Here is a 19,892-nt window from a genome sequence, read left to right on the forward strand (position 1 = left end):
CGCTTTTCTGCTGCTCTCTCATCTCATTTCTTGGGACATTAATATGTAATCTAAATGAAACCTAGAGAAACCCAGAGAGAATATGTTGCATTTCCTGCATTTAGCATTTTTTTCATTAAAATGGCTCAGGACCTGATTGCAAGTGGGTCCTTCGGGGATATTTGTGCATGTGCTAGTACAACAGACTGCAAAAATAATTACGGCAGAACAAAAAACTCATTAAAACGCACTGCACACACACCGCAAACATAGCCATCAGCGAGTGTGTGTGTGTGGGTGTGTGTGGGAGGGTGGGTGAGCTTTCTAAATTTCCTACACCAAGCCACTCCACCCTCAGTCATTTCCGCTTCCTTCGCCCAGGAGTGTCGGCCATGCAGGGAAATCTATCAACGTCTGTGCCTGGAAGGCTTCTCCCGCCATTTCTGCTGGAATGCTTTCTTATGTGCACAGAGAAAAACTGAGTCCTTTTATATAGAACATTTTTAATTAAAGAAAAATTAAACAGTTCTATAAGATTAAGATATCTTTAATTTCCTTTATAAACATAATTTCCCTCTCATTTATGTCTGGTATAATATGATTTTTTTCCTCCGTGTACTCGTATGTAAGCACGTAAAGCGAAGCCCGGCACAAAAAACATTTATTTAATGCAACAATTGTGTAGATGAGGCAGCTGCCGGATCCAGAGGGGGGAATGAGCTGGGGGAAACAATAATGGGGCGAGAGCATAATACAGATAGCAGCAAGGAAGCCAGGACGCACACTTCTCCTTTGGTCCTTTGTAATTTTCTGTGCATGAACTTAAGCGTACGTACTGCAGCAAAAACAAAAACAAGAAAAAGCATATACAACAACAAGGGAAACAACAAGTCGATGGCTTTATCTCGGTATATCGACAACACGCTCATCATCATACTTATCCCAGCAGCCATGCTGAGTGCACTCCTCAATGCGTCGAGCATGATCTTGGCTTTGGTTTCTTTTCTTTACCAAATACTCATTACTTGTACAGATATCTGGGTATATAAGCTTTATTTTGTGCTTAAATATCATATTGATATTTAAGGATCCAAAACGAACCATGTCATTTATGGATATAATTTTATTAGAGCTTGATCGCATGAAGGTATAACAATTTTGGATTTACTTTATTAAAATTCAATATAATTAAGTAAAAGCGGCGTGCTATATAGTTCTATGTCAGATAAAGTAAGTTAAGACCATACTTTCTAAATATAAAATACTTTACATTGTGATTTTTCGTAAAGATTTCCCTCCTTAATACCCTAACTTATGCTTCAATTAAACGTTGATAAAGACAAAACAAGACACAAAATTATGGCAGACATTGCAAAAAACAGTCGACTTTCTTTTATTTGCATATTCTTGTGTTGTCTTAAAATGATTTTCTTTTTCCTTGTAGAAGCAAAGTACTTGAGTGAAGTGCATAAATTTTGTATCGAGGGCTCGTTCGCTCCCAAGATATTTATCCAGCTTGTCGCTTACGGCCGTTAATCTGCCGGGGCCTACTTATTAAGCCCGTAAACAGGGGACGGGGGATATGGCAGCGCTTTAAAAATACATAAAAATTAACTGCTGACGCAATTGCCAAGGGAAAGTCTCGTGGAGAACGAGAGTGTAGAGTGGGGAAAAACAGGAAGTTGGCTGTGGATGAGCTCCGACAGACGGTCTTCTCTGACGCATTCACTGCTCATAATTCCCATAATTGACAATGCCACTAGGCCGCCACCCTGAATTTGAAGACCCTTTCCCTCAATTTTCCCGGGTCGCGATGTCGTAAAATTTGTAGCGAGCTCAACGTGAAGCTTATAAATATTTGATGATTTTCATTCGCCAACTCTTCAACTGATTTACTTAACTTACTTAACTACAAATTATCCACTGGACTGACTGGCCAGTGGCCACGCCCAGTCATACCCAGTTGTTGGTAAATAAATTGCGAATTCAATGGCCCTGTTACGGGATCGGAGTACTTATTGATTTTTCTCTGACTTTGTCCCGGTCTTTTTGTGAAAAGCAAAAGGGGAAACATATGTTTCATATTTAATTATACCCATTCCACAATGAGTGTATAAAAGCGCACGTGTGTGTGTGAGTATGAGTTTGAGTATGGGTATGAGTATGGGGGTCGGTGGCACTGAGTGTAAGTGTTTTATGAGCGCTTTGAGTGCGTCTTTTTGTGTTATGGTTATGGCGGCAGGTAGCAAGTGTCGATGGCAGCTCGTTGCCTTCCACAGATTAAATCGGTACAAAATTTGAGGGGAAATATTGGGTCAGTATAGCGATTTCAAAGTGACCACAAAATGTCTAGTTAAGGGGGGTTTCAATGAGAGGGTTATGTTGTCCAAGCAATTTACTATAGTTTCAGCGCTAAAATATCATTTTCATTGACTACTGGAAAAGCATATGCAATTTTCCACTCCTTTCTGACATCTAACGGTCTAATTAGGCTCGTAATCATGGCAAATGTGAGCCAAGTTGAAAATTGCGTGGATTTGTTCTTTGGCCAGACTCTTAATTGCAGTGCAAACGGACTGTGAAAACGAGGCCCTCGGCTGTTTTTCCACACGCTCTCGTTCACCTGTGCTCCCTGGCTCAGTTGCTCACCTGCTGCAGGCCCCACGAAGCCGGCCTCTTTAAGCCCACTTCGAGTTGTTTGTGCTGCATGCGAGGCCAAAATGTTGCCAGCCACTGCGGCTGCCAGATAGGCCGTGAGCAAACACACACGCGACGTCATCGAGAGCTCATTGTGCATGCAAAGATTACCGCACAAATGTACTGGCGGCCCCAATTTTCCCCAGAGCCCCTTCCCCCTGCATCCGTCTTCTGCATCCTTTTCTGCCCCTCATCCATATCTGGTTGTATCCTCAAACCCATCCCCACTCCTTGGTCACAGTTTGCACAGCAGTTTAACGTTTACGCATTGCCAGTGGAACTGATGGAGGAGAAATGGTTATCATCTACCTCACGAGGAAAGTTACAATTAAAGTCTATAAACCAAGACTTAAAGACATTATTTATAGAAAATATAATAATACAGATAGTGATTATATGCTTTCTAAAAGATTTTGTATAGGTCTAAAAATATACATATATAATTAAATAACTTTAAGAAATACATCATTTGTATTTTAACAATATTATTACATCTTCGCTTATATATTATAATATATTATGCTTTAAAGTAACTCTAACTAACTGCAAAATAAATACCATAAACTAACACATATTTTAAAATATAACTAAGATATATTGCGATTTCTATTAAAGTGTAAATATGTTGCTATGTTCAAGGTACGACTGTTGATGCAATATCTGCTCTTGATGTGATTGTTATTGCAGCTTTCGCTCTAAGCCAACAGCAAACATAGAAAATGCTTGAGCATTTAAATTAAAATGTAGAATATAGCAAAATGTCACAGACTTAACCCTTCGAACAATAAGAAGGTGTCAAAGAAGAAATACTGTGAAATAAATAAAGAAAATAAAGATAGATACAAAGAGGGAATAAGCAGCGTGGAAAATCCTTTCGGGCAGCTTAATAATATCTTACCAGAGTGTCAGTCAGGATTGTTGGGACATTGGAAAAGCGTCTTGGACAAAGCTTTTTAATATAAATCTATATAAGATTTTTCTAAGGTTTTATTTTGAGTAATAATGCATTTAAATTATTCAAATCCAAAGGAGTATTAGTTATAACTAAGTAGACTTTTTGAGTATTTATGACACAAGAAAATACCTATTATTAAACTTTAAACCAGTACTTAAAGCCTGAAAAACTATAGCTTTTCCAATTTTTTTCCTTTCGCAATCGTTTTAATATCATTCGATGTAGTACGTGTTGATATTGCCCCTTGTGAGTTTAATGCCTTCCATTTTAAACTTACCCCCATTATTCGTTTTATTCATATTTTCATATTCACTATTTTTTTGTAATGCTATTTCCCAGTTATTGTTGTTGGTGTCAACGTGAAAATTCTTTCGACATGAAGATGTATTAGAAGAGGCAAGATGATATATGTACATATATTTATGCGATGTATGCATACAGTGTACACTTAAGGATATGTCTTTTACATACCTAAAACTCCAAACAGTTGTGCTTCTGTAAGTGTGGCTTTTACTTGTAAAATTCCTTGAAATTTCACCTTCTATTCAACTGACAAAATATTACGAATTTTCAAAAAAAATACAATCTTGTTCCATGTTTTTCTTAGCCATGCTTGACTGTATGCAGATAGATGCATAAATTACGTATACGCCATGGCAAGTTCAATCGAAGTGACAGCGGCGGCGGATGGCTTGTCTTCGCCTCCCATCCGAACATCCTCTTGACAATCGCAAGCAGCTCTCTCATCACCATCATATCAGCCTCCTGCCCCACCACCAGCACTCCTTTTTCGCCTTCTCCCGCCCCCGAACCCCCCGTGGCAAGTGTTTTCCGTATTTATATGCAATTTTTCTTCATCTTTTATGTATGCTCGTTGTCGTCGCCGGCTTTCATATCCTTTCGAGTGTGCATGTATGTATATACGTGCAAACAGTAGAGGTTAAGAAAATAGTAATAAGAAATTTAGGATGCAAATCTAATTTAATAAAATTTATGGTGAAAGTTTAACTAGGTTCTAGGTTTTATTTAGTATTTTCTTTAAGCCAAATAATCCCTAGTAATGCTGGGGATTTCTATATTGCTATATTTTATATAATTTTTTATTATCTTGACCTTAGCTGTATGTGTTTCTGTATAGTTTCCAGCCTGCCTGCCGTTTGCATGTGTAAGTCGCTGTAATGATATTTGTTATTTGTTTGTTTGTTTGCTAGTTTGCGTGTGCGTTGAAAGCATTGAAATGCCGTTTGTCAAACAGAAATGCCACCATCCACCACCCATCACCCACCCATCTACCGTACACTTGTGCACTTTTCTAATGGCCAGCCTGGGGCCCTTTCGGGTGAAATTGAAGGGGGTGGAGTAGGGGGAAATGCATTACAAGTCGCTTACAACTCGCAGCGTGATTCAATTACCATGAGCTTGGGTCTCGGATCCCATTTGCATAGGCTTGGCCCCGAGGCTATCTCCCTTCGACTTTGTTTTTCCACTTTAGCCGGTTTCGCTGCCTGAAAGCAGGCATTGAAATTTTTTAAGAGCACACACACACATCACACACACATGAGATATTTGAGACTGACTCAAATTTAAGTGCATTTTTATCTAACTATTTGCTGTTCACTTATGCGGCATATAAATGAAAGTTTGCTCAGCTCTTAAAAAAGTTAAATAATAGTGAATTCATACAAATAAGTTTGAAGATAAACTATCGAAAGCAGAATGCAGATTAATTATGGGTGAAATTAAATATCTAAAATCATGTAGAATGCATAAACTAACTAACCAACTAACTTAACTTCCCTGTTTGGGCTGCTTGAATTATAAAATTCATGGAATAAGATACTCCAAACCCAATTAAATTTGACTCTAAATTACTGCTGACCCCTGCAGGATCCGATCACATATATATAAACTATGGATAATATATAGGAGACATACAAGTACTTTCACCTCCGGGAATATCCTTTGATTTGTGCCTACAAATTGGCGTACCCGAGAGTATCGTTTGCCAGTGCGTACAACACATGCATATCGGATCTGTTTTGTCCTGATTGATGATGATATTATCCTCGGAAGGGAAGGCGAGATGTGGAGGAAGCCAGAGGGTACCTAACATGCCACACGACTAATCCAGGCAATCGTGCATCTGTGTGTAAGTGTGCTCCTTGGAGCCAGGCCTCTCGTGCACATTATCCTGTCATGGGGAAATTGTATTATTGTTGGTGTAAACCATATAGCAGCCACCATAATACCACATGCACACACACAAGCGAAGGACTAATATTCGTATGCCCCAAAAGGCTAGCATATTATAGCATTGTTTAAGCCACATTTAAATACATTCAATGGAATACATTTAAAAAAAAAAGTTGTTTTAGAAATCTAAATCTTCTTCATTTGAAAAGCAATTAGTAAAGTTTAATAAATATTCAGGACTTTAAATATTTAATGCCTAATCACTTGCACAACATTTGATACAAGTATGGATGACTTTTAACAAAATGCACTTTTGATGTTTCATCAATTTGTATTTAAAAGCAAATTTGACAGCCACGCCGCAATTACACAACAACGGAAATCACTGTCCCCTTTCCAGCCATATTAGTTCAATTTTTAGCCTCTTTTTTACACTTTTATCACACCCAGTATATTCCAAATTGAAATTGATTTTGTGGAAATTAATTTCATGTAAGCGCCATTAAATTGTCAGTGGAAGGAGTGGAGCTGCTTGTTCTGCTGACAAGTTTCAACAACATCGCATCCCCATCCAATTTAAGCACCTTCCCTGTTTGGGCTGCTTGTATTTGCACTTCATTTTCATATTTAAGTTCGTTTATTATGCGAATGTAATTAATTATAAAGTTTAGCGAGCATAAATTTAATATTGCCATCGCGCTGAGTGCGAATTCCCTGTGGACGATGGGGCCAGTAGAAGGTTAATCACGAAGTCATCGACTTTTTGGGAGGTTGGGTGGACACATTTGATGGCTGATGTCTGCCAGCCGATTATCCGATGTTTGTCACTTGCGTAAATCAAGCGACTGTCAAGCGCATCCAGATCAAATTGTTTCAATCGAGCGATAAATCAATCGCCTGAATCCCCGGCACACTCGGTAATTGTCAGATTTATAGACTACACAGGGAGAAATGAAGGAGATTTTATGGATTTAACTAACCAATTTCCAGCTGGTAAGGCAAAGAGAAAATTCCTGGTGAACCATGAATACGTAATTGCCGCTGACATTAGCCGTTTCCACGGCTAGTTTAGCAAATCTGAGTGCCCGTAGCTGTTGCAGCCTTATATCTTAAATGCAAAGAAACACTTCAAACCGAGCGTGGCATACTTTTTGGGGTCCAAAATCCCTGGGAGCAACCGGAGCCGGATCAAAATCAAAATCCAAAAGCCAAGCAAAAGGCAAATCAGCTGAACCCAACCCGGTTTAGACCCCGGCAGTTGGCAGTTCGCATCGCGTAAATTATGCAACATGCTTTTAAGGCACTGCCAGGCAGCAGGAAACGGCAACGCAGGGAAATTACTGCACAGAACGAGCAGCGAAAAAAATCAGCAGATTTTCACAGAGAAGAAGAAGCCAAACTCAATCGCGCTTGGATTGCGAAACAACAAGGATACAAAAGAAAATAAAAAATGCTGAGCAAAAACAGCACCAAACAAGAGGAAAAGTGAGACCAGCAAAGGGAGCAACGAGAAATTGACAACAGTTGAGGGAGGAATACTTGAATGGTTTAAATGTGTGAATACCCTGGTTTCAAAATTTATGAATCAAATCTATATACTATTTATAATATAAGATTAAAGGATGTTCTACTAAAAACTAAAAGGCTTTAAGCATATGAATATCTCAACTATATATATTTTTGGGACACCCCATCAAACAGCATTCAGAAACGAAACCAATACAAGTTCGAACCCTTTTTGGGTTTCTTGCTTCGTAGACACGACTCTTTTTATAGTACATTTTCCTACTGTCACTTTTATTTTTCTTTATTTTTTTCTCCACCCTCTATATACATATATAAATGTATATATCTTTCCCTCAACACATTTTCGGGGGCGTTCAGTCGAGGGAGTGTGTGTGCGGTGGTAGCCTGTCAATTTTAATGGCTGGCCATGAAATTGAAATGCAAGCGATGAAAAATTCAAGCATTTCAACATGATGGACACTATGGCTCCGACAATTTATAGCTTGGCCATTTGTAACAAGCTACAACAAGAACAACAACAATAATAATAATAATAATAACAACAACAGCAACAACAAAATGGTTGAATAGCGAAGGCCATGCCTTTATGGTCTTTTCGTTACGTTTCGGTTTTTGTAATTAAAATGCCATTATATTACCTTTACCCCGTTGCCTACCTGCTTGTTGTCCCTCAATTAATTATTAAAAAAAAAAAAGAAAATTGAAGGCTTTTCTATGCCCCAAATGCGGTTCAAAAATTGATTAAGTGATTGCCTTTCAAATGCCTTTGACCTGCCCTTCTGTTTCCATTCTATTTCTGTAAATACTTTCTATTTAGTAGCAATAAATAATAATCAAGTAATTTTCCAATCAATTTCGGACAAGTGTATTATTGTTTTCCCTATTTCTATTGTATTTCTACATACAAATTGTTTTTTTTCTGTTTCTACTATAAATTAATTTTCGAATAAATGTCATAGAGGTGAATTATTATTTTAGGAAAGCGGCTAAATTTAATTTTGCATTATTTTCACAGGCCTCTCAGCCGGAATAATTTGTGAAAAGCAAATAAACGGACATTATGCGAATGCAATCGCTGACATCAGTGGGGAAATCAAATGAAAATGCATATTTAGAATGCCATTGCATAATGATGGCATTGATGAAGCGTGCTTGAAACGTTGACTCTACGAATTGAGTGTATTTCGGATACCATGTCGTATGCGTGATATGTTGCTCATACGCCACCGTGACCTGTCAAAGGAAATCAAGCGACTCCCTTGGCAATCGGATGCTGCTGGAAGATGGCTTAACTCAATTTGGCCTTTGATAAGCCCCCGCTACACGAAATTCGTTGTTATTGTTCCATCAAAAACAAATTCGTTTTCAAAATCAGCATACCATATATACTCGCAAATAAATCGACAAGCCAAATAGAAGGTAAATTAAATTTATCTACGTCAATGGCTTGGCCCAATTGCCGTTGATAAACCCGGCAAATAGCATTCATGGCAGGCTATTTTAAGGCCATTAAAGGCAGGCCAAAGTGAATCCTTTCCTTCACTTCACTCGTTCCGCCAATCATCCGGATGCGGATCGTTAAAGAAAAAAAAGAGGCAGGAAGGCAAACGACATTTGCAGATAAGGTTTCAGTTTTTTTGCTTCTTTTTCTTTTTGGGTCCTTTCAGGGCAGTCAAAAAATGTATTCCTTCCCCCGTCTCTTTTTGGGCCACTCCTTCGGTTATATTCCTCATGGCGATTTAATAAAAGTTGCGGCTGCAATAAAACGAAGGAACGGATGACATAACACAAGTCCAAGGGAGACCCCGACCAAGGTCCTGGTGGATGCGAAATCTGTTGCTACGGCCGTGTGCGGTCTTATCAACACACTCCACATGCCATGTCTAGGCTGGCCTTTTCGCCAATGGAATTATTACGTTTTTATGAGTCCTGCCACACACTCACACATAGGAGCCATACAGGTCCCGTCCTTGACGCGTGCCATAAGACAATGGCATATTTCACAACATTGTCAGTGGCTCCACATCCAGTTTTAGTTGGACTCCGCTGAAGTCCCTGGTTCCTGTCGAATGGAAATATGGCCAAATAAATCATTTTATTGCAATACAATTTCGGATCTCTGTCTTTATTCTCTCATACCTTCAGCGGATGTTTATCACGCGTTGTGCACTGAAAGGAAAAATAAAATTATATTCCAAGGTAAAATAATTGTAGAATGCTAAATATGTCTTTACTTGTATCTGTATGATATTCAGTAATCCTTTAGATTTTCAGTGGCTCTTCCAATGATTGTTTTCCTCTTTATTTCCGAAAGAATTCTTCATTTTAAAACACATCAGAGTGCCTTGAAAAATTATAGATTCTTTATAAAACTCTTCTTTGCATCCTTAAATAAATAAATTAATACTAATTTTGGTACATAAAAAATACTTTCAGACCATGTTTTAAGAGTTTTTAACCCCTATAAATTTTTTTAATCTACCTAAATAAACTTTCCCTGTATAATTGTAACATTTAAGTATGAAATTTGACTCTGACTATTTTCTTTCCGTGTAGTTTGAGTGAAACTCCCCACTTCCATATTGCTAAAGCATTTTATGCGGCCATTGGGAGGCCAAGCATACACAAACACACCCGTAACACGTTAGTTCAATATTAATAAGACCGTGTGGAGGCTGTCAATATGACATGGCGCCAAACTGCTGCCACCGGAAGTTGTCCAACGGGAAACGGAAGAGTCGCCGCCACCCAGCTCCTACCAGCTCCTGCCAGAACCTTCGGTTGCCTGGGATCGTATAACATCGAGGTGGGGAGCATTGCTCATTTTTTATTATCGCCCAATCCAATCTCGGTGTGCTGTGGCACTCCTTGGGTTTGCCGGGATGTGCAATTGGTTCTCGAGCTGCCGCCACCGGAAGCAACAAGGCAACACTTTGGGAATGAAAGATTGACGGGCTTTGGGCCAGTGGGTTGGTTGGTTGGTTATTGGCCACTTGGGGAGATTGAACTAAGCCAGATTTGTGGACAGCAATTAATACTTTTACGGCTCCGGCGACGGACGGATTTAATTTAATTATTAATTAGCAAGGCCAGGGCCAAGTGACGGCGGGACTGGGCGACCGGGCTTATTATGGCCATTAAGCCGAAAGCAAATTCAATTTAATTGCGCCAAAACTCGAGGAGCGCTTGTTTAATTTTGCCCTCTATTATTTGCGTTTCAATGGCAAACAATGGCAGAGAGTGGAGAGAGGACCAAGATCAAAGTCAATTCGTTGCTCCTGACCTGTCCTCACCTTCTTTGCACCGAAGTTTTCCCAGTTTCCCACGGAGAGTTGCCGCAAAACTTTGTCCTTTTCCTGCCGGTGTCGCACCTTGAGCGTGTTTCAACTCGTTCGCTCCTGCACTTTGCCTCCTTCCTGCTTGTTGGGTTCCTCAAATATTCATAATTGAAGTTTATTGTTTACCCTCGAATGTGTGCCGCCACGCCCACATGGCCCTACGCCCCATTTTGGGGGGGAGGCCATTGGTGCCACTTTGATTGTTTTGTGGCCCGAAGACCGTCGATAAGTTGGCCTGCAGAAAGTTCACAAAACTTTTCAGTTTTTCCCCCTTTTGTTTCGTCTTTTTTTTCATATCCAAGTACTGTGAAAACTTTGATTGGCGAACAAAATGGCACAAGTGATTGGACATGTGCTTCATTTATTATACCATATGCCTGACCTAGTGCTCTCTCTTGTTAAGTTTAAAAGTTCCCAGCAGTCTACAATTAACTCAGGGGGATACATAAAACTAAGGAAAGTTATTCGATAAATGTTTTAAGAGCTTTAACAATTAGTTGTTAGATGTATTTCCCATGTTGAATGAAAGTTTATCGTGCCTTGACTCATTTAAATTACTTATCCCGCACTATATATCTTTAAGATAACTTATACCAAGTGCATTTGCAATTATTTCTCAATGGCAACCACCATCAGAAACAACAGTTCATGTCAGTTTTTCTTCCATGGCAAAAGGTCACGCTTTTCCCATTTCCTTTTCCCGAGTGTTCTTGACCGATTTTTGATAAATTGCTTTTGCCTTTGAGCAGCGAATCGGAATGGACGGGGTCGACGGGCGTCGTCTCAAGAACCCATCCCATTAGCAGTCGCAGCCACGTTTACGGCTCCCACTTGAACGGCTATTAAATATAATTGCGAGCAATTTGTACGATCTACTTAGGATATCATTTTTAATGCGACAACCCGGCCCGGAAGGCTCTCCCTCATTGCATTGCTAATTGCTTGGCGGCAGAGGTAAACATGAAAGGAGCAATAAGCACGAAACAATGGACTTTTTGCAATTCAAATTACCATTTTTAGTGAATCAAATAGGGGCGCAAAAAGTGCTGAGTGTTGCGGAGCGGAGTGGCTAAATTGTTTTGTGATGCCACCACCGTTGGCGTTGCAGATGGTCAACAGAGCTCATCGCTGGCCAAATACCGGTAGGGAAAACATACCTACCTACAATTCCGACCAGATTTGCATAACACGTTCCACATTGCGGTACCGTCAACAAAAAAAAAAGCCGAGTCCGAGATTCCTGCCACCCCATGGCCACAGTTGCAGCTGCGGCTAGTTTCATATATTTCAACGTTCCACCTTTCCAACTTTCCCTAAATCCCCATCTGACGCCGCTGTCTGCGGTGACACATAAAATTCTGGCAAGAGCATGATGGCTTAAATGTTCTGACCTCGACCGGGTATTACCCTGCACCTGAGGCTGTGAGATTATATAACACTTGCTTGACTAAGTGTTTATTATTATTTAATCTTAAATTGTATATAGATTTTTGTTTATAGAAATATAACAAATCGCTACGAAGATTACATCGTTCGATTAGAACTTTACTGATCTACTGAAAACCTATTTTTGATCAAAGAGCAATGTTATATTATATACAAAAAACAAACCTCTTGGAGACAGTTGATGGAGATATTTTCTGGAAAATATTATATTTTTAGGGATTTACTTCTACCAGATTAGGTTTTATTAATGAATTTGTACATAAATAAAAATATTCTTTTTGCAAGTTACATTTTTTAGAAGTGAAAATGTATAAATTCAAGAGAAACTTCCACTCTCCGCAAAGGAATCAGAATATTAACATAATTTACCAGAAGGTACAACTAAAGGGTTATTGAAATATAAACTCCGTTTTCTTTAGATTTATAAAATATATTTTAAGTTATAAAAAAATATATTTTCTTTTCTTAAACACGATCCTGCCCGCATGCACTTTTATGAAAGCTAGAAAAGTGGTGGAAAAACGATTTACATTTCACTTACTTGAGATGTATTAAGGCGACGCTCTGCTCTGCTTCCTTTTGCCAACCTGGTCAAAAGACTCGAGGCTGTCCGGGACCGAAAGCTAAGGAAGCAGGAACCGGGAACAAGGAGATGGAGATGGAGACCGGCAAACAAAGGCAACAACAGCAAGGCAAACAAAAGTGGCTAAAAAGCAAAAGCTGCAAAAAGGCCAAAGGCGAGGCACGAACTCTATATAACGAACACTGGCTAACACACACACACACACACACCAGCACTCATAGAGAGATACATACATATATGCATGAAATTTCACACCCCCAAAAAGGGGGTGAAGGTGAAGGGGTGTCGGCAAAGGGGGCGGCATGATGGGTGACTCGGTGGTTTCGGGCGCTTTTCGGGTTCCTAGGGGTTCTAGGGGGGACAAGGCACAAGGCAGCCAGAGGAGCCGAAATGCAAATACACAAACAATGGCGGTGCGGGGGTTACTAAGCCAAGCTAAGAAGGTTTTGGTAAACAAATTTTACTGCCAACTCACACACACACACACAAACAGCCCCCATACACAAACTGGCAAATACACTCTGCAAATAGTCTATACGAACTACTGTATGTAGTTGCAAGTAATTAAGTTTTAATGACTTTGCTTAAGTTGAGGTTCTTAGAGAGCAAAAAAATATATATGTATCGTTAAAGAGGTATTTTTAGCTGAGAGAGAAAAGTCAAAAAGGTAGATTTTTGAATGTAGGAAGAAGCTTTATTAGATCTTAAGAATGTTTAAGAAGTCCTTTGTGTGCCTTGAAAGTTTTTAGAAATTTCCCAGATATAATATATACAAAAATGTATTCCTAATTATTATGTTTTCAATGCATTTATGTATAATTTAATAAATATAAATTATACTTATTAACCTAAATGGCTTCTTATAATTTTCTTATTTACAACATTAAATGCTTTAAAGCTTTTTGATTTTGAGTTTCCTGAACTTTTAGTAGTACACCCTTGAACAAAATTAATAATTACTTTTATATTAAACCTAAAAAAAATGGAGTACCAAATTCACTTCATCTTACTTCAAAATGGTATATCTATATATTTTCCCACACATCCTTTTCCATTTGTTTTTTGTCAAGTGCACATTTACAGTTGTTGTCGTTGGCCCAGGACATTCATAGTTAAAATTTAGAGAGACAGCGCCGAGAGATTTGGCAAACAGCAACAATATTCCTGCCCCTGATGTTGCCTGCCCCAATGCCCCCCTCCTTAAACCTTTAACCCCCCTGTTGCCATCCTGTTGCGTTAATCAAGGTTCACACAATCGCCAACAACAACAACAACTAAACAATAACAATAACCACAAGAACAACAAATGCGAGGCGTGCACGTGCCAAAATTGCCAGAGAATATTTTGCATTTGTTTTTTGGTTCTTTTTTTATTATTTGCTTTAGCGACATTTCCTAGCCGAGTTCCTTTTTTTCTTGTTTGTTTCGGGCCATTTGTTGCTGTTGGCCATCTGGGTGTTGATTAAAAAATTGTCAGGTTCTGAAAATTCATGGCCTCTTTATCCTTTTTTACAATCCTCCTTGTACAGTGCCAGTAAGTGGTATAAGGAGGTAATGATTACTATATATCAGCACAAAGAGACACATATTAAATAAAATATTACCTGAAGTTATCTCATTTTTAATTTAATATTTAGTAATTAGTATATTTTCTAAAAATTATAATTTTGTGACGTACTGTACGAGCCTTACCTTCATCCAATGTCTCCCCGGAGAAAACCTTTTTGGGTTGCGACTATCAAAATCGATTGGATTCTTCTGGTGCCCGCCACTGTTACATTTTTGGGTCCATATTTTCCGTCCGGTTTTTAGGTTTCTTGAATGCCCATTTGGGCTAATAACAAATAACTGAATGGTCCATTATACGAAATGAGTCTGAGCCATGGCCGGAAAGTGTTGAGAGCCAATGGCAACGGCCCTGACAGTGGCAGCTGCCAAATAGCGCCCGTAGATTATATATGTTCGAGGCTCCCTCCAAATCGCATTACCGGAAATTACCCCTCATGCATTGCGTAATAAATTTATATGAGCTAATTGCCAGCAAAAGTTCATTAATATGAGGGGGGGGGGGTGTGTGTGTTTGCCATGACCATAATTTATTGGAGCCATTAAATTTTGTTAGTTCATGATTCTGTAAAGATTATGCAATATTTAAAAGGTCTTAGAGATCATAAATGTAAAGAGGTATCATGGAATTTTATGATGGAATTAAAAATTATGCTTTATTGAACCCTTTTTTTTAATAGTATATTTAATTATGGCTAATGTGACATTAAAGATTATAATATATTGGTATTATTAGCTGGTCATGCAGCTTTTTTTATATGTCTTATAAGTTAGTTCAAGAGAGTTAAATCAAGATATAAAATAATTAAATTAAAGCAAAGAATCAATTACTCAAAGTGTTTTTTGATAGGCTTTCTATTTTATTCTAAAATTTTTTTTTCTTTTGTTATAAAATTGTTGTTTAAACAAAGCTTTTCTCTCTTTTATATAAAACAAACTAAAAATGTTATTTTCATTTCATTTTTCTGGCAAATAAACATACTCCGGCACACACACACACTAAGTGAATAAACGTCTAACGATTGACCACAAATTTAATATTTGCAGTCACTATGATATTCATTGAACGGATATGCAAAACCAGCAGCATATGCTTCTATATAACTATATATGTATATATATATTAGACAAATAAGTGGCAGATTCAATGGTCTGTTATCGACAGGCCGTGGAATTATGTTTGTATTTTCGAGCGACCGCTAATCTAATTTCATATTTGTTCGCTTCGCTATATTTGCAGATTTCATGACCCTAATATCAGCAATGTGAAAGCATCAACCAAACACCAAATGGGAAATAAAAAAAAAGAAAGCAACAAACTGGAGAAGTCTGCAGCATAAATCGGAAGCGGCGAAACAATTTGTACATAGTATATAGTATAATCAAATCCGCACATTGCCAGAATCGATTAACTACACACAAACTACACCACCAGCTAGGTAAAATAACCATCTCTCAGCCACGATGACAGCCCGAATACTAAAAATGCATAAATAAATAAATGGAATGGCACGCAACGCAAATTCTAAAAATATCACAAAATGTGTATCAATAAATTATTAATAACAATTTCTGCGGACAAAAGAAACAAGAACAGCCAGCAAAACTATAACAAAAAAGTTGACAACATCAAATAAAGTTCAATATCAACGGGGTGAGAAGCAAAAAACACCATGAAATTCCGCAAAACAGAAAAACAAAAAAAAGAGGAATTTATCCAAAACACAAATATTGCAATACATTTTTCCAGTTTAGTATGCATATGTCGAGGCCACGATGGCAATAATGATAGAATCCCTCCCCGATAGTTTCCACATATCCACCCAGAAAAACCTACACCCAAAAACCGAAAGCCGAAAGCAATACCTCCTCCTCTTCCACCCTAGATGCCGCTGTAAATATTCAAGAGACTATTTTTATTGTCCTTTTCAACTTTATGTAGCATAAATTTACAATTTCTAGCCTGTAAATCCCTTATATACATACGATATAGTTAAATAGGTAAGGCCACGGCTATAAGGGGGGAGGCTGTGTCAATGGGCGTGGCAGGATGGCTAAGTAGATACACTCAAGTCCTTCGGACATTTTTCAAATTGTATAGGAAATGAAAATTTGCAGAATTGCATCGATTCTTGAGATTAGTTGTGCATATAAGCGGTTACATATACCTATTTATAGATACTACAAATTCTATACCTATAATAATATATATTTACAATTGACGACCAAGCAAAAGTAAAACTTTAACTCTAGTAACAAGTCATACACGCAGACACACCACCCACTCAGACAAGGATTACACGAAAAAAACTGAACTAAAGTAGATTGAAAATAAGACATTGGTGATGTGCGGTGAGGGGAATCCCCCAAAAAGGGTTCTAGATTTATCATCCACTCACATCTCAGAGCATAGCAAATATGAAATGTAAAACAAAAGCTTGTTAGTGATACTAATTTTAAACGAAAACAAAAAATAAGAAACCAAAACACAAAACCAAGGCTTGAACACATTTGATAACTCTTAGTGAATCTCGAAATGTTTACATTGTTATTAAATTTCTGTTACTTAATTCTTCGTTATTAAGCAAAACTTCAATTTCATCTGTATATAGGGTTCTTGAACACACATCAGTGCTCGAAAGCTTAAGCTTCTTAAAATTACTGAAAACTGAAAAGTAAATATATCAACTAAGATATAAATACATATAGTGCGTTTCAAAACTACAAATAATAAGGTATTTATTTTTGAATAGATTCTATTTACGAATTATTCGTGATGTGATGCTACTTTTCTTATTAAATCACTATTAAATTCGTTTTAATTCGATGCTAACATTCTTTCTTAACTTTTATTTATTTAATATTTTGGTAAATATTTGTAGTTTTGAAACACACTAACCATTACGTATACCGATTAACACAAAGACATAGACACTCGACTACACTCAAGCGCACTTTCGCTTAAGAAAACTATATATTTTGATGATGAAGGGAGAACAAGTTCCACGCAATTCAAACAACAAATATATATGCAGATACACTATCTATCTATACATTTATCTAGGGGTTGGTAAATATTACGTAATTCTACATAAATGATGAAGGGTTAAAATCCATATCAATAATTACGTAATATATGCTCTAACCCCCATCTATCATACTTACCATCACACTTACACTTACGTTTATAAGTACACGCACATCAATGCAAGGATGCATAATATCTGAATGAAACAATTTACCATTTAGCACTAAAGATTAATGGGGAAAACCAACTGTCTGAGCAAAAATAAAAAAAGAAACCAACTAACTAAAGCAAACGACTAAGCAAATGAAACCAATGAAACAACAACACTTAATGTAACGATGAAAGTGAATCGAATCGAATCGAAACGAAAGGCAACGCAGATGAAAATTTAAATGAATATGCATATTTGGCTAACACACACACACACACACACTCACTCACACATACATAGACGACATTAGAAACGAGAGTTTGTAAATTGACGAAACGTTAAATAAAACCAAAGGCGAAAAATATAACAAAAGTATTAATACACGTACAAAGATCCATTCGAGTGTGCAATTTCATTTAGTTTTTCTGGACAGAGGTTTGGGGACAACTCCGAATGCTGGTGGGGTGGGGCTGCTCAATCAATTGATAAACCGGAAATGGAAATAACAAATGGGAAACTGCAAGTGCGGAGGCGTAAAGTGCATCGAGTGCAATTTCCATAGCCACCATAGGGGCCAGGGCAACCACGATGCTGGCTTCTGTGTGTGTTGTGTGTTGCAGACTAAATTACTCGAAAAATATATATTTAGTTGTTGGCATGTTTTATGGATGCATTGTAATTGAATCGGAGTGCCCAAAGGGTAAGGGAGCAGAGTGCCATGAAATGGACCGAAGAGGAGTGAATAGGCACCATTGAGTATCGGCATCGGTATTCTACAGACCCAGGGGATGGTATGGTATTATGATGAGACCTTGTCTGGGTATGAAATTTCACATACGTGGGGGTACTGGTACAAGCTTTTATTTTACAGCAGATAAAATATTGTACACGTCATTGGATTCTAAGTGTTTTATTACGGACACTAATAAAGGTGAGTATTTCATTTCAAGAGCATTCCCTGCAAACCATTAAATCGCCGCTCTCCAAGAAGAATCTTCGGAGTGTCTATAGTTATTTACTGATCATAGTTACTTACTGATTATAGTTAATTATTGTTCTGAAATTTGTTCCAAAACGAACCTCGCACATCTGTGTATATGATTCCCAACAGGTTCTAACATCCTCGGAACGAAGTGACTTCTGCCGAAGGTCTCAGAAATGTGTTGTGTTACAAAAGTTACAAGTCATTGTTTATTAGTGTTTCTAATCATAAATTCTTACTGCTAATACTTACTTACTGGCCATAGATAGTTAATTACTGATCATAGTATTTACTGATCATATTTACTTATTAATCATAATTATTTACTGAGATGACTCCTTCACAGCGTAGCAAAGTTTTGACTGAATTGATAATACCCTGCAAGGGTAACATCACACACTTTGACTTCATTTCCTTCTTTAAACTTTCCTCCTTTTAACTTAAGCCCACCGCCAAGAGCTGTTAAATGGTAATTAAAATTTGTGGAGAGGCAAAAAAAAAGTACATAATGGAGGGACAAAATGGGGATCTGCAAGGAAGACTGCCTGGAAGATTAATTGAATTACATTAGTCTGCGTTTTCACATACAAAAATATGCAAACCGAATGCGTAAACCGCAGAGGACACGAAAAAGAGAAAGAAAAAAATGCCTGTGAAATAAAAACACAAATTAAAAAATGGAAAATGCGTGTAAATACCGACCAGAATTTTCCCGACCCTCGCACGTTCCTCTATCGCGACTTGTGCAAATTTGCACCTAACCTTTAAAGCGGCGACAGGTGGAAAAGCTGAGAAGAACGAACCGAAAAAAAGAGGAACTAGGGGTCTCTATCTAATGCCATCTCCCTCCAGTGCTCATTCTGTATGCCGGGCAACAAGCATTTATGTAAATTGAAAATATGCCGGTGACTTTTTTTTGTAGAGAGGGTGGCACAAAAAATAGGAGGCGATGGCGAGCGGAGGGGACATTTAAATTCAATTGTCAGCAGCATCTTCCCGGACCGGCTCGGGAAATCTGCGCTCTCAACATCAGTCACTAGCCCGCATTTATACAGTGATCACTGGGACAGAGTGGACCTTCCGAACTTTCCAGAATCTATTAGAAAAATATGTTAATTGAAGAAGAAATCATAGAAATGGGCAAGAATATACCAACTTTAGTAGAAGGATATTTCATTATACAGGTGAAAGAATACGTATTGATTTTAAATTTCTAAATCTTTCTATAGATTACAAACTGTTTTCCAAAATAACGTAAAATCAGTAGGATATTTAGAATTTAACTAGAATATTACACAATATATGTATGGAATTGTTTTTAATTTCTAGACCTTTCTATAACTTACAAACTGTTTCCCAAAATAACGTTCACTTTAGGGAGAGATCACTGCACTTTACAGGCATGTGTGTACATCCCACGACCAGCGGGTGTCCACGCAACGAGAAT

The 19,892-nt window shown here is 37.9% G+C and overlaps 1 protein-coding gene across 2 annotated transcripts in view; it reads left to right on the forward strand.

Moving 5' to 3' along the window:
• The window catches only part of LOC110188260 (patj homolog), a 29,524-nt gene extending 11,670 nt beyond the window's left edge, over positions 1–17,854 (forward strand). For both annotated transcript variants that reach the window (XM_020957946.2, XM_020957947.2), the window contains one exon: positions 15,525–17,854. The gene's annotated coding sequence lies outside the window, so the exon portion shown is untranslated. The remainder of the gene's footprint in view (positions 1–15,524) is intronic.
• The last annotated feature ends 2,038 nt before the right edge of the window (positions 17,855–19,892 follow it).

This window comes from Drosophila serrata, unplaced genomic scaffold (genome assembly GCF_035046125.1).
Source record: "Drosophila serrata isolate PLE 108 unplaced genomic scaffold, ASM3504612v1 contig_241, whole genome shotgun sequence".
Classification (NCBI taxonomy): domain Eukaryota; kingdom Metazoa; phylum Arthropoda; class Insecta; order Diptera; family Drosophilidae; genus Drosophila; species Drosophila serrata.